Genomic DNA, 14719 nt, shown 5'->3' on the forward strand with positions numbered 1-14719 from the left:
GTGGAGGCCGGAGACGCACACCTTCCACTTGAGGGCCGGCGAGATGACCCCTACTCTTCAGGATGTTTCCATGATCCTTGGACTTCCTATTCAGGGCGAGCCACTGTGTATGAACACAACTTCTGATGGGTGGCGCGGACAGATGGAGGACCTTATTGGCATGGCTCCTCCGGCGCCAGAAGATCCAAAGGAGAGAGATCCCGCCGGCGCACCTTTCGCAGAACACTGCACGAAAGATGCGGCGGTTAGCCAACTTGCTAGGTTGTCGCGACGGCGAAATTGCTACATCCTCTTCTGAAGAGACGGAGGTATGGACTATTTTGTTGCTGTCAAACATGTGCTTACTAATTTCAACTTTTCTAATCTCATGTGTTCATGTTTGTGAAGATTCCTGACGACACCATTCTGAGTCAAAGCCTTAGTCGAGGCAAGAAGCAAGCCACACGATCTGCTTACCAGTTGAAGCCAAGGGGCAAGGCTCCAAACTGATACACTCCGGACGATTATGTCAATCGAGGAAAGAAGGTTGTGATTGAGGAGGATGAGGCGCCACCGCGGAGATCATCTTTGAGGAGGATGAGGAACGATGAGCCGTTATCTTCAGAGAAGGAGGAGCAGCAGTAACAAGAGCCACGGCAGCGGACGAAAAGGATGGGCGTTCGGAAGCAGCCCGTGAGAACGGCACGTCAAGGATAGATGGATTTGTGTTGTGAACTCTATCTTCATTGCTACGTGTTCTAAACTCTATGTCATTGCTACGTGTTGTGAACTATATGTCATTTCGAACCATGCATGTCTATTGTTGCTACGTGTTGTTTGAATCTATGTGCTACGATGTGACCTATGGTGTGTGCTATGTGTATGATGTGTGTATGAAATTGCTATTGAAATTGCTATTGTTGTATTGAAAACTGTTCAAATAAGGTAGAAATTTTCATGGATTAGCAAAAGTCAGTGTGTGGCGCCATCATAGGCGCCACACTTCACAGTGTGGCGCCAACGACACGAGCGCCACACAATGCAACTTATATGTCGAAAACATCCAGGGGCTCCGGACGCTTAGTCCTTAGCCGTATTGGCGCCAAAACGGCTAAGTCCTAGGAGAATCGTCTTACAGTAGGTTCTGGGCAATTATATGTAGATGTGTGACGCCGATAGGAGCGGGGCCACACATGTCGCCACGTCAGAAAGGTGCACACCTCAGCGCTGAGGACGCCACGTTGGCTGGGAGAGTGGCGCCGCACGGACGCCACACAAAAGGGTTAGATGGGTGAAATAGTTTGGCCGAAAAGTCAGTCTGTGCTGTAGTTGCAGCAAAAAATTATTTTTGTGTAAATGGCCATGCATGGAGTTGAAGAGCGCGCGTACCGCCGCTCCATGGAGACGTACGCTGGAATGCAAACGGTACGGTAGAGGGACGAATGCAGCTGGCGCTGGAACATGATCTGCTCATCTGAACCTACGGCTTTGAGATACCATGAACGGCCACCTCTAGCAGCTGCACACCAAATTATTGATCCGTAAGTGTCCTGCGCCTGCGCGTGTACACGCACTATATAGGCACTAGTGGTTGGGGCGCCCCTTGGGGCGCCTCCTCGCTGGTCTTCTGCAGTCCAGTTTGGACGCACACTTAACTGCTTGTGCGCTTTTTTTTTTGGCATGAACGTTACCAACAATTAGAGATGGGGCAGCGAACCTTCTCAGGCAGCTTGTTTGCAGCCTACTCTGACAAATACTATCAAATAGTTTTGAACTTTGGCAGAACAATAAACATGTAAAACAACTCTCTCATATGTAAAAACAGCAAAACTATTCGTAAATCTGGATTCATAGCTTCTTAAAAGGCAAAATCAGTACTAATCTCCTGAAGAAGGCTGAAACTGTCAGCTTCATTTCTACCAATGCATTCCTTGTGCATGTCGGCTACTTGTAATACAACCTCATACTGCCGCAGCCATAAATCCTAAGCAGAGCTTGATACCTGGAGAGCTATCTGGTTGACAGGATAATATTAGCAAAGCAACAAGGCGAAGTTCATAATGAAAGATACATCAAAATATTTCATAAGTAAAAAGGAAATAAATAAAAAACTATAATACATGATGGTGGCACTCTGCATACACAAGTCATATTTGTTCTCAGGTTCCAAGGTAGAGCAACGAAAATTTTTAAGAACTAAAATAAAAACACTCCCACTGTCTTGTGAAGATGAAACAAAGGGTGAACATAAGATGCACTTTGCTAAAAATCTGTGCGTCCTGGAATCAATTGAATAATCATTATCTGAGTAGAATAAACAGGCTTGCAGCCTAGCAAGCAGATTGGAAGTCCCAAAAAGAGCAGATCCTCTGAACCTAAATGCAGCAGGCTAGCACTAAAGCATCTGCATATCTATCAGAAAACAAGAAACGCAGGCAACAACCAGAGATAAGTTAACCGAAGCTATGAAGGAAATTCAGTTCTAAGGTATTGTGAAACAACTATTTGTCAGGACAAAGCAAACTTATGCAAAACTGGTAGGCTACTCAAACAATGAACACTGCAACAAATAATAAATAAGATCAGGTTTAGTATTTGAAATGCTTTGATAAATGAAGGAAAGCTATGCCTGAAAAGAACCAGGTTCATATGACTCATGGGTTCATATGATAACAAATCAGTTGTATGCCGACGAGCAAACAAAAAACTTCATCTCACACTATGCTCATGCTGCACTGAAACGACAAAAGGTACTTTCAAGATAGCTAACCAAAATGCTGAAATTTATTGAGGGGGGAATCACAAGGGTAGCAACCACAAAGTAGTGTTTATATCCAGTTGCTGGTGTGGCAAAAGAAATATGACAGCTCTAGAAACAACTAAGCAAAAACATGTCCAACGAAGAATGTAAAAGTTGACAGTTTCCACTTGGTTGTCCGAAATATCAACTCTGAAGTACGACAACAACTGAGAGCGTGCGAAAATGAACTGAATCAGATAGTTCTCACTCAAGCGGCAGAAACATGAATTGAAATCAGTGTGTTCTCTCTACCGCATTGAAGGCCAATTAGGTGATGCACAGAACATGTATAAGAAATGCCAGATCCCGATGTGGGTCAGCTATCTCGAGGTGAGCTTTGCAAACACTAACCAAAAAATTCAAAGCTCGTGATCCTTCTCCAAATTTTTACACAGCATTGACGTCACTAAGCAAACCTAGGCATCAAATCAATAAAGAGAAAGCTATATTCACCTGAACAAGCATCAAATCGAGAAAAGGAGGGCGTCCTTGCCTGGCATATCACCTATGGAGCGGAGAGTCGGGGCAGTGTGGCATAAGGTGTTTGGCAGTGATGCTCGCTGACTTGTCAATGTAACCACCGCCATCTCATCCATCGATATTCTTCAACAACACAATGGAAAACTGATAAATAGATGGTACAACCTTTAACACGACCAAACAAATTTTAACTGGTGAGAATATACAAAACACCATGATACACATCCAAACACCAATGAAAATTATCTAAAACATCACAGGGAGGAAACAACCAGATTCAAGAATTCATTATCAGGGAACACACTAAGAAGTATCCTAGAAAAACAGTTAGAAGAGATAGAAATAGAACAATAACACCTGGAACTAATGGGCCTTTTTTAAGAAAAGGGGAACCTTATTTGATAGTGTGCTTGTTTTAGAAAGGTAAGTATCAGTTTCAAATATTCTGTATACATGATAAGGCAAACTGATAGCAAGATACATCATCAAAGCCAAAAAAAATAGAAACTGAGTTCATAAGAATATGTTGCACTACATATCATCTAAACAACTTTAGTTCCTGAAATTAGAGTGTAATGTTCATACGTCTCTAAAAGATAAATTGTTTGGCTGATCGTTATGTGGATAGGTTGTAAAAAGCGTAACCTGAACAACTTTCACTCTTAACAATGTCACCAGCTGGAGGCAACTTCTCATAAATTCTTAAATAAGTTTCTACCTAGTTTCTCTACTTAAAGGTCTGACAACCAGCACCACCAAATATATTACACCAAGAAAAGGCAGTTAGAAAACAACGGAAGATACACTATTTACGACACCATATTTACATCAAGAAAAGGTTCTGCAGTCTAATTCTCAAGGAAAAAGGCGCAGCATGTTATTTTGCTATACTTGTCTTCATAGTTTGGATCTTTACCTTACAGTAGCATTTGAACTTTCCGTGGTAAAGTGCCAGAAAGAATAAAACAGCATGCTGCTGGTTCACTGCGAGACACTGAGCGAGGAAAACACATTAGGAAGTGGGGATGTTGGGCTATAGGAAAACATGGAATTTTTTAAAATTAGTCAATAGATGCTTATGAAAATTGTAAACAAATCTCAAAAGTGTGAAGAAAAGATAAAGTGATGCAACATTTGGCAACGATATGATAAAATAAAGGAGTTTCGAATTATCCTCATTTTTATGAGGTTTTCGGTAACCCAATGGGACTAAATAACTTGAATTTGTTAAAAGAACCGAGGCTTGCACTTTCTAGGGAGATAAGCATATAAATCATCACCTGTGCACCTTTTCTCCAATCTCTCTTGACCATATCATGTAACATATTGTCAGAGTACCTACATGCTCCATGTGGACCGGGATCACTGAAACTGAAAGAAAAAGGGCATGTCAATGGTGCGGATATGATGTTTGTAACAATTATGAATAAGAGGTTAACAATAAATCCTCAATCAAACATTTGTTCAACTTTAAGTAGAAAACGCTTTGCTTCTATATAAAATCATCTGTAACATAACCTTCAGGACATTCAGTTACGAGGCAACAAAGCTGATGCTTGTTCCCATGAGATTACTATATAAATAATCAAAGTCATGCAGCGGTACACAGCTGTAATAAGAACAAATCATTAGGATAAGGATATGCAGTTCAAATTTAGATGAGAATAAAGGAGATGACTAACCTCTCATAGACCAAGGCAAAATGCTGGTTATCAGCGTCTTTGCACTGCATTTGCCCAGAGCCTCCTCTCTACATTAATCTGCATTTGCCCGGTGTCAATTAATTCAAGCCAGAGGGGGCATTACTTTCTCAAACAATTAAAATAGTAAACTGTGAGCAGTCTTACATCCACTATACTTGTCACACAACAGGCAATTTCACAGGACATGACAGTAACCACAAACCATACTCCCAGTCTTAATCTACAAACTACAAAGTTTCATGAAAGTAGAGAGTGTGGGGGTGATTGCATTATAGATAAACGAGAAAACCTTTCCTGTGTAGAACAATTCAAAATATACAAAATAATTCGACCTCTAGCACAATTCTAATCATTACCTTTTCACTCCAAATATGTGTGTGCGGAATCAGCATAAGAAGCAATATTGGAGGTGCGCTACCACTGACCTAAGTGTAAATTTTGATAGGGATTTGCAAGTTTTCAACTGAATCTCTAGAAATGGTTAATTCATTGGACATCTTACGCCAGAGCAATGATGTAGCAGTTTTTAATTTAGTTTAATTTAAATTTTGTAAGCTATACATGCTTAGTAGATAAAAGCATAGCTAAGTCAAGGAATGTAGGATGAGTCCAGACATCATACACACCTTCAAATATATTTATTTGGATGGATCACACACCGCTACATACAACTTTCTTCACTTAACTCATTTCAAGGAGTGTACCTAAACTGCAGAAAAGAATGAAACAATTTCATGTCTACATGAAACTGCCAAATCAGAAGATTGAAAAAGGTTATCTAGATCAAGAAAATAAAATATGCAGAAACAACATGAGTGACGGATTATCTTTGACTACATCAAAAAGATATACCTTGGTTCACTTCACATACAGCCTGCTTAGATTTTTAAAATTCATCAAACACTCTCTCGACATGACAAATCAACGATCTGGGGAAGGACACATGAGAGAGATGTGGTTCAGTTTAACAGACTATATGTGAACCCAACATGTTGGTGCTTAAACTGAAAGCCATAAGAAAGGTAGGGCATTAATCAATGTCCAAAATCCATCAATTGAACTGCAGCAGCACCAATCATTCAACTTAATCTATCGGGGGAGCAATAGGGAACGAGCAGCAGCGGGAGGTGCCGACGCCCCTAAACCCTAGGACACATCAGAGGAGAGAGATGAGCAGGAGGTTACAGTTACCATTGCTGGAGGGGTCGTGGTGCAGGTCTCCGCCGTCAAATTTCGCCGCCATCGTCCCTAGTTACGGCCGCCGTGGAGGTCGATGCTGTCGCCACGGTGGATGCCACCGCCAACAAATCGCCCCACCTGCTTTTGGTGGGCTGCTGCGACGGACGGGGCATGGGGATGAAGATGGTGGCCTGACGAGTTTGAGGATGTGATGCCGTCGAAGAGAGAGCGCGGCGGCGCATCAGGGGAAGAGGATATGATTGGGAGAGCGGAGCTGGATGCGTGCGTTCTGTGCTAACTGCTAAGACTGCTCATAGTGGGAGTAACATAGCTAGTAACATCACACATCTCAAGGCATTTTGGTGACATGGCATGCCAATAAATGAAGAAAGAGAGTGAGGTGGTAACTAGCTATGTTACCATAACATCACACACCCCAATGCAAAATGAGTCTATAACACAATTTTTTTTCCAAGCGATCCACCCCTCAGGGGAATTGATTTTCATTACCATAGGATAACGAAAAAACACAGTAGTATCACGTCAGGAAGGGGGGGAGGGGAGCGCCGCCTAATGCTAGCGTTTAGAGGGAGTTTATATTACAGACCAGGGACAGCAAAAAGAGGACTAAAAAAGCAGCATAAAAACCTAGCAAAAGCACAGGAATCTTCCAACAGCATCCAAAGTCACCAAAAGCTTTTCATCCTTTCATCATCTTGAGCAAACATCGGAGAAGCGATTCATGCAGCATCAGTCTCCATATCTTCTTCCTCATCTCCTGTGATGTCGGCAGCCGCAGCATCAGTGATAGTAAGCGTTCCTCCTCGCCCAGATCTCCCTCCAGCAGCTGAGGATGAAGTGGCGGCCACAGTCGCCATGCGTAGCAGAGTTATCGGCTCCGAGCCTTGATATTCCTCTCATCAACATCATTGTGAAGTCCCGCCCAATAGTTCATAAACACAATGCATAGTGCCGATTAGCTCATTAGGAGACTTAATCAATTTCATGTCAAAACAAGCTCGTTACGCTAGCTTTCCGCATTGCTCAACGAAATCGCTGCAAGACCAGCAATCTGAACATTCCTACTGGCAGGAACAAAACGTGGGAACCAATTGAAGAATTGTGTGAAGTTCCCAGGTCTGTCATTTGCACCAACAGCCACAACAACTGTGCTCCATACATATTTTGCTGCAACACATTCAAAGAATAAATGGGAGATGGTTTCATTTTGGTGACAGAATTGACAGGATGCACTCCCACTCCAATTTCTTTTCAGAAGATTATCTTTTGTTGCGATTGCATTATGCCAGATTAACCACAACCAGATCTTTATCTTCAGAGGAATCCTGCTTTTCCACAGGTGTTTGAAGGATCTATCTGTACCATGCCTGCACAGGTGATTGTACATGGATTTCACAGAGAAAATTCCATTTTTTGTCCATTTCCACACAGGTCTGTCTCTCTCATGGGAGAGGTTAACCTGTCTCACAATGCCCAGCAGACCATGAACTTGAGCAGTTAACTCTGGAGACAAGTATCTTCTGAATGAGAAATTCCATCCATGTGCAGCCGCATCAGCAACTGTGATCTCTTGTTCATTACATATGTGGAATATCTCAGGAAAAGATTCACACAAAGGAGTACTACCACACCATGCATCTTGCCAGAAACTTGTTGATTTTCCATCTCCCACTTGCATTTTCCTGCCAGCTAAATAAAAGCCTTTGATTTTTTGCATATCTGTCCATAAAGGAGAGTCACCTGGTCTTTTTTTTGAGTAGAAGACACCAGCACCCTTGAGATATTTCCTATTTATGAAATCATTCCAAGGACTAGCTGAGGATTCAACTTTCCACCACCACTTACACATGAGGCTAATATTGAATTTGGTGAGATCTTTCAAGCCCAAGCCACCTTTCTTTTTGGTTTACGGATCCACCTCCATTTCACAAAGTGATACTTTCTCTTATCAGCACTGCCAGCCCAGAAAAAGGATCTGATGGGCTTATCAATCTCTTCTATGGTTGTTCTATGTAACAATCTCATGGACATCTGATATACACCTGTGCTGGATAAGCAAGCACCAATTTTAATCATTCTACCACCAATGGACATGTTATTTCCTACCCAGGCACACATTTTCTTTTTTGTTTTATCTCCCAAAAAGCTCATCTCGAGAATAAGTAGGTCTCCTAGCACAAATAGGAGTGCCTAAGTATTTTATTGGCCAAGTACCACTTTTGCAATTGAACAGATCTGAATAAGACTGAATCTTGTTATCATCATGAAGAACTAGCATAACTTCACTTTTATCAAAATTAATTTTCAGCCCAGACATTGCTTCAAAGAGATATAGCAACAGCTTGAGATTTCTGGCTTGTTCCAAATCATCTTGAATCAAAAGGATTGTGTCATCAGCATACTGGAGCATGGCAATCCCTCTAGGAATGATGTTATCAGCCAATCCTACAACAAGATCATTCTGCTGAGCCACAGACACCATCTTGGCCAGGTCAGTTTGCTCGCCATATTGAAGAGAAAAGGAGCAAAGGGGTCTCCTTGTCTAACCCCTTTATGACTGCCAAAATATGGTCCCACTTTATCATTGACTTTGACACCGAGTGTTCCTTCAACGAATCGCTTTTTAATCCAAACCAACCGAGCTACTACTGAAACCCTTCTGTCTACAACAATCAAACAAGAACTCCCAATTTACTTTATCATATGCTTTTTCAAAGTCAATTTTCAACACCACCCCCTGCTGTTTTCTGAATTTTGATTCCCTCATTACTTCCTGGAGTAGTGCAACTCCATCAGTGATGAATCTGCCCTTAATGAAGGCATTTTGGCAAGGGTGTATCACTTTATCCATAATTGGAATTGCTCTGATCGTCAAAACTTTTGTGAAAATCTTAAAGAGAACTTGTAAGAGACAAATTGGTCTGTACTTCTGAATTCTATCTGCATCTGGCCCTTTTGGTATAAGAGTAATGATTCCATAGTTAATTCTTTTCAAATCAATAGCATGCCTGTGAAAATCATTGAAAGCAGCCATCATATCTATCTTGATTATCTCCCAACACACTTTGTAAAATTCAGCAGGGATTCCATCTGGGCCAGCTGCTTTATTACTCTTCATCAGATCAATGGCATTCTTGACTTCTTCTTCACTAAAAGTTCTGTCCATTATCTCTCTCTCTTCAGGGTTTATTATCTCATCAGTATTCCAAATCTGTTCCTCCAACCTGATACCAGAATCGACAGCTGGTCCAAAGAGATTTTTATAAAAATCAGTGGCATGATTCAACAAGTCATTTGTCCCATGAATAATATTTTCCCCATCAGACATAGAGAAAATAGTCCTTTTCCTCTTGCAGCCATTGGATATTCTATGGAAGAAAGAAGTATTACTGTCTCCTTGAAGGAGCCATTTTTCTCTAGATCTCTGTTGCCAATATTTCTCCTCTTTATCCAGAATAGAAAGAAGTTCTTGCTGTATCTGTGTTCTTCTCTTTATTTGAAAGGCAGACAGAGGTTGATCTTCTTCCAGACTCTCTAGTTCTTCCAGTTCTCTGTTGATCTCTTTTTTCCTTTTGATATCTCTCCCTTTCAAATTTGCCCCCATCCTTTCAGATCCTTTTTAACATTTTTCAACTTCTGCTGCAATTTTCCCAGACTGTCAGCTGCTCTTACAGGGATTGACCAAGCTCTGGATACCCTGCTAAGGAAATCATCTTCATGGAGCCATGCTTTCTCAAATTTAAAGTCTCTGCTCACTTTATTTTTTTGTTCCATAGTGTCTAAAATCAAAGGGTTATGATCTGACATCTCCCTGACAAGCTTGTGCACAGTAGCAAGAGGAAATAAACATTCCCAGGAATCATTCATCAAAAATCTGTCAAGTTTTTCCAGAGTGGGGTCCTGTTGGTTATTTGACCAAGTGTATTGACCACCTGATAGATAAATTTCTCTCAAGCCATGACAATTAATGATAGCATTGAACATATCAGTCCATCTATTTTTTCTCATATTTTTATTTTTCTCAGAAGGGAATCTGATGATATTGAAGTCACCACCAATGAGTAAAGGCAGCTCTTGATCACTACAGGCACTTCCCAGTTCAATCAGAAAATCTTCTTTGTCTTCTATTTGAGCTGCCCCATACACAATAATCAAGTTCCACTTCATCTGTATCTTTTTGTCAAACAAGGAGACCTTGATATGAAATCTACCCACTGTAGTTTTGCAAATTTCAAATCTAGATGACCTAAAGCCACCCAAAATCCCACCACTCCTGCCAACAGAAGGAATCCATCTCCATTCAAACTCATTGTGCTGATCAAACTTCCTGAAAAAGGTGAGAGAATAATCTTTCTTTATAGTTTCCTGCAGCCCAATGAAATCAACCTCCTGAGCTCTGAGAAAATCTGACAGAAACACACTCATACCTTTCTTACCAACTCCCCTGCAATTCATTGTGGCCCCTATCATAAATATTTATGGTTTTTTTCCTGGTCCTGGTCCCAGTAACAATGCCACACAAAGGGTGGTCATTGAGAACTTTCACCGAGGCAGCACTAGATTTTGTTAGTGCTCCTCCAGAGGCAACACCTGATTTTGCTGGTGTCCCTCTCCTTCTCTTTTTCTCAACGGATTTCCTCTGTTTCTTTGTTCTCCTGGAGATCACAGGAGTAAAATCTTTCATATCATCATCTTCTTCCATCTTATCACTGAACCCTAACAACAGAATATTACCTGGTTCACTAACAACAATTGCTTCTTCCTTTTCCTGCATTTCTTTGATGGAATGTCTAGCAATTTCCAGATCTTTGAGATAGTGCACTTTTTCAAGATGTAAAGAACATTTACTGACACCCATTTCAAGAGCTCTAGCAATAATATCATCATCATCTAAAATTGCAAAAGAATTAGATGTATTAAGAGAGGTACCTGATAAATCTTTTCTCTCAGCAGCAGCTTGAGCCTTGTCAGCAATTCTGGTGGTTGTGTATCCTTGGTTGTTCACTCTGGTGCTTCTCCTGGTTGGTCCTTCAAGCAACATATCTTGTTGGCCTCCATCTTCATCTCCCAGAGGATTATCCACCTGAGAAGCTGGCTCCTCTTGAGTGCCTTCAACCTCAGGTTGTGAACCACCAACATTGATGATCACAGCAGAGGTTTCCTGTCTGGGGGTGGGAACAGCAAGGGCAAGAACTCCTCTACCTGATTCAATAAAAGGCATATCAGTTGCTTGACTGGAATCACCACTTTCATAGTCCACCTTTCTTCATCAATATCCTCATTTTCTGCTACATTCTCCACAATGGGAGGGAGGAATTGACTAAACTGTTTCTTCAAATGAAAGCTTTTTTCACTGCTAGAGGAAGCAAGTTCATTAATGAAGTTCTTGAAAGCAGGATCCTTCTGCTGAGAGAGAAAGATATCATCACTGGCAGTTTGTGCAGCAGTAGGAGCATTCACCACCTGATTCTGCAGTCCAAGATCACTGATATCTTGCACATCACCAATCTGATCAGCAGAAGTGACTTCACAAGCCTTTCTCTCCCCTTTCTCAGCCACAGATATTTGCTTGCCCTGAGTTGTATTGCATAGCTGTCTGTGTGTGCCAGTTGAGGAGCCTGTACCCACAAAAGGAGGGGCAGATTGGGAGCCGGCTTCAGAATCATTCACACCTGTCCTCTGTCTCTTTGGAGTCCCTTGATTACCGCCATCTCCTGTAACAATTTCATTAGCACCAACCCTATTGCCAGAGGGAGGGGTTGCTCCAAACAGTTCCCTAGTATACTGAAACTCATAGAAGCCTTTGTTAATTTCACCAATCCTGGTATTAGGTACCAAGGAGAGATCCTGACAGCCAATCTTAACTCTGACATAAGAAAAGTTTCTCAAGCAGTTTTTGTCCAAGCCTAAAGGTTTACCCACAAAGCTAGCAGCATAGTACACAGTGGATTTGTTCCTGAAGCACATTGGTATCCCTTTGATTCTGAACCAGGCTTCTTGCATCACGCTTATAGGCTCGATGTCACCAGACCATTTTTCAATATTGATAATGGCTTCAGGGACAGTTCTCATGAACAACTTCCCAAAATGAGCTAATTCTTCAATGGCTTTAGCAGATGGGAATCTTGTCCTGAACTCAGTAGGGGAAACTACTTTGGCAAAGAACCTCCAATTTATCTTCATGGATTCAGCCCAAACATCAAATTCATGTTCAATGTCCCTGGATGTAACTTCACCTTTCTCAACAGTAATGTGTGCATAATTCATCTGATCCAGCTGAGGGGATTCAACTTCAGTGGCAGGAATAGAATAAAAGCCAGAACCAAACTCCTCACTACCATAATAAGGTGCAACATATTCCCATGGTTCTCTTTCCTGACAAACTTCAATCAAATGATTCAAACCACACCTACTGCAAATAGGAGCTGTAGCAGTTCTTTGTTGTCTATTGTTTGTTGCAGGAGGAGCCGTCACCAGTGGTGGTACAGAGGACCCCACTGGATCAGGAGCAGAAGAGAGTGAAATGGATCTAGCTGTGACACGTTGTTGCTGTTGATTCTATTGGACATGATGATTGACTAGAGTGTTCGCCGAAGCTACAACATCATTCTGGGGAATATTAGAGGTATTTCGACTTACATCGGGAGATCGGCTGCGCGAAGAAGGGATGGTGGAGGGTCCAGGCCGCATCTCGGCCCTATGTTCCCAACGATCTCTGCCACGGGCTTCGTCTTCTTGTCGGCGCTTCTCTGCAAGAGCTCGCTCACGAGCGAGGCGCTCGGTGTTGCGAGTCCGCTCGTCCTCCAGACGGCGGCGAATTTCCACGCGACGCCGTTCCTCTTCACGGAGTCTCTCCTGATCAGCAAGGCGTCGATCTTCTTCGCGGCGGCGCTCTTCTTCCCAATGATAGCTATCTTCACGCCGTCTCTCATCTTCCCATCTTCGTTGTTCGTTGCGACGATCAGCTTCAGATCCAACTCGAGGACGATTACCGAAGTAACCGCGTGGGGGAGATCTGCGTGGCGGAGATCTACGAGGGCCTCCGTATCTGCGATCCATGGCTGGCGGAGATGCAGCAACCGAGGCGTATGATCTGCTGTCACCGGATCTAATTCCTTGCCAGATTTGAGGAGGATTGATGGGTGGAAAGTGGTGATCTCGATCTTGGGGATTAGGGTTTGGGACAAAGACCACGCGAGCTCTGTCCGCCGATCTAGGGTTGATTTGGATCGGAATGGAAGTGAACTGACGGACACCTCCACGTCTCGCGGAAAAACCATCCACCTGCTCAATAGTATTGGGCTGCGGCCCATCTCCAAGCGACGCCATTGATTGGGTCGGAGAAACTAAGCTGCCAGAAAACCCAATACGGATTACAGTGCACACACGCACAGAGGGCGGCGTGGGCTGAAAATCGCGCGGCTGAATCAAATCCAACTGTGGCCCGATCCAGATTCGAAGATCATCAAAGCAAAATCTCGCGCCAAAACAAATTTTCCCGATCGAATCCAACTTCCACGATCCAATCCTCTCTCCAGTGTCTGCTGATAACCAAACCCGCTCTGAATCAGATCTGACGACCCCTCTCCGACGAATCAGGAAACCATCTCTCGAAACCCGAGCGAACGAAGCAAACCAATCCGAGGTTGGAACAGAGGTTGGAGAAAGGGGGGAGGAGCATGGGACGGAAGGAGGCGCACCGGTGGTGTTGTCAAGGCTGTCGGCGGCGGCGGCGGCGAAGGCGGTGGCGAGGTCGCGGGAGCCATGAGACGCGGGAGCCATCCCGAGCGAACCCTCTCGGAAAAAAAAATTCAAAGATACAGCAGATCTTCGAGTCTATAACACAATAAATGACACAATGCATGACACCACATATAAGTTACTATCCACTATGAAGATAGTAACTTAGACTAGTAACATGGCATATGTTACTAGTCTAAGTTACTTCCCACTATGACCAGCCTAAGCCCATCTATGTGGGGCTCGAGATGAAAAGATACCTTCCTTTTTTTTCCTCCTTCCTAACTTCTTGGCGCGTTCCTCGCTTCCTTGGCCGGACCAGCTATCTCCACCTGGCTATCGTGGAGCTCTCTGAGATGGGGCAAGCATATACGCACTTGCTTGTTCTCAATAGTAGCACGTACCGGGCAGTTATCATTGTACTACTAGCCCATACTATTAGCTACTCCCTCCGTCCACAAATAAGTGAACATTTAATTCTAAACTTTGTTCATAAAAGAGTGTACACCTATGTTTCCAGTGCACTTTAATTGTTTCTCTCTCATCGCACGAAAATCAAATCCAATAATATGGAGCACATGTTCTTTTTATTTTCTACATGCACTTAGCTCATTGGAGTAAAAAAATAAAGAGGAGAGATGCATGTTTCCAATGTATTTTTTACTCCACTTCATAATTTATCTTGGAAAACCCGCATATACACTTATTTGTGGACGGAGGGAGTAGCTAGTTACAAATTGTGCAGAGCATCTCCAACAAATGATGAATAATACATATCATATGACCAATTATACATTACCAATTTTTTTCGGTTTTC

At 42.6% G+C, this 14719-nt stretch overlaps 1 long non-coding RNA gene across 4 annotated transcripts; it reads right to left on the reverse strand.

Annotated features, from left to right (window-relative positions):
• Positions 1–1735: 1735 nt before the first annotated feature.
• On the reverse strand, positions 1736–6384 carry LOC124665053. Of its 4 annotated transcripts, none has more exons than XR_006990459.1 (9): positions 6154–6384; positions 5815–5891; positions 5589–5671; positions 4942–5009; positions 4778–4868; positions 4540–4630; positions 4176–4253; positions 3233–3382; positions 1736–1993 (listed from the first exon to the last, which is right to left on the reverse strand). It is a non-coding gene; the product is annotated as an uncharacterized LOC124665053 (long non-coding RNA). The 4 variants fall into 4 exon arrangements; XR_006990461.1 differs by lacking the exon at positions 1736–1993 and adding an exon at positions 2008–2391; XR_006990460.1 differs by lacking the exon at positions 1736–1993 and having other exon boundaries at positions 2008–3382; positions 4548–4630.
• Between the last annotated feature and the right edge of the window lie 8335 nt (positions 6385–14719).

The sequence above is a fragment of the Lolium rigidum genome, chromosome 6 (assembly GCF_022539505.1).
Source record: "Lolium rigidum isolate FL_2022 chromosome 6, APGP_CSIRO_Lrig_0.1, whole genome shotgun sequence".
NCBI classification, from domain to species: Eukaryota; Viridiplantae; Streptophyta; class Magnoliopsida; order Poales; family Poaceae; genus Lolium; species Lolium rigidum.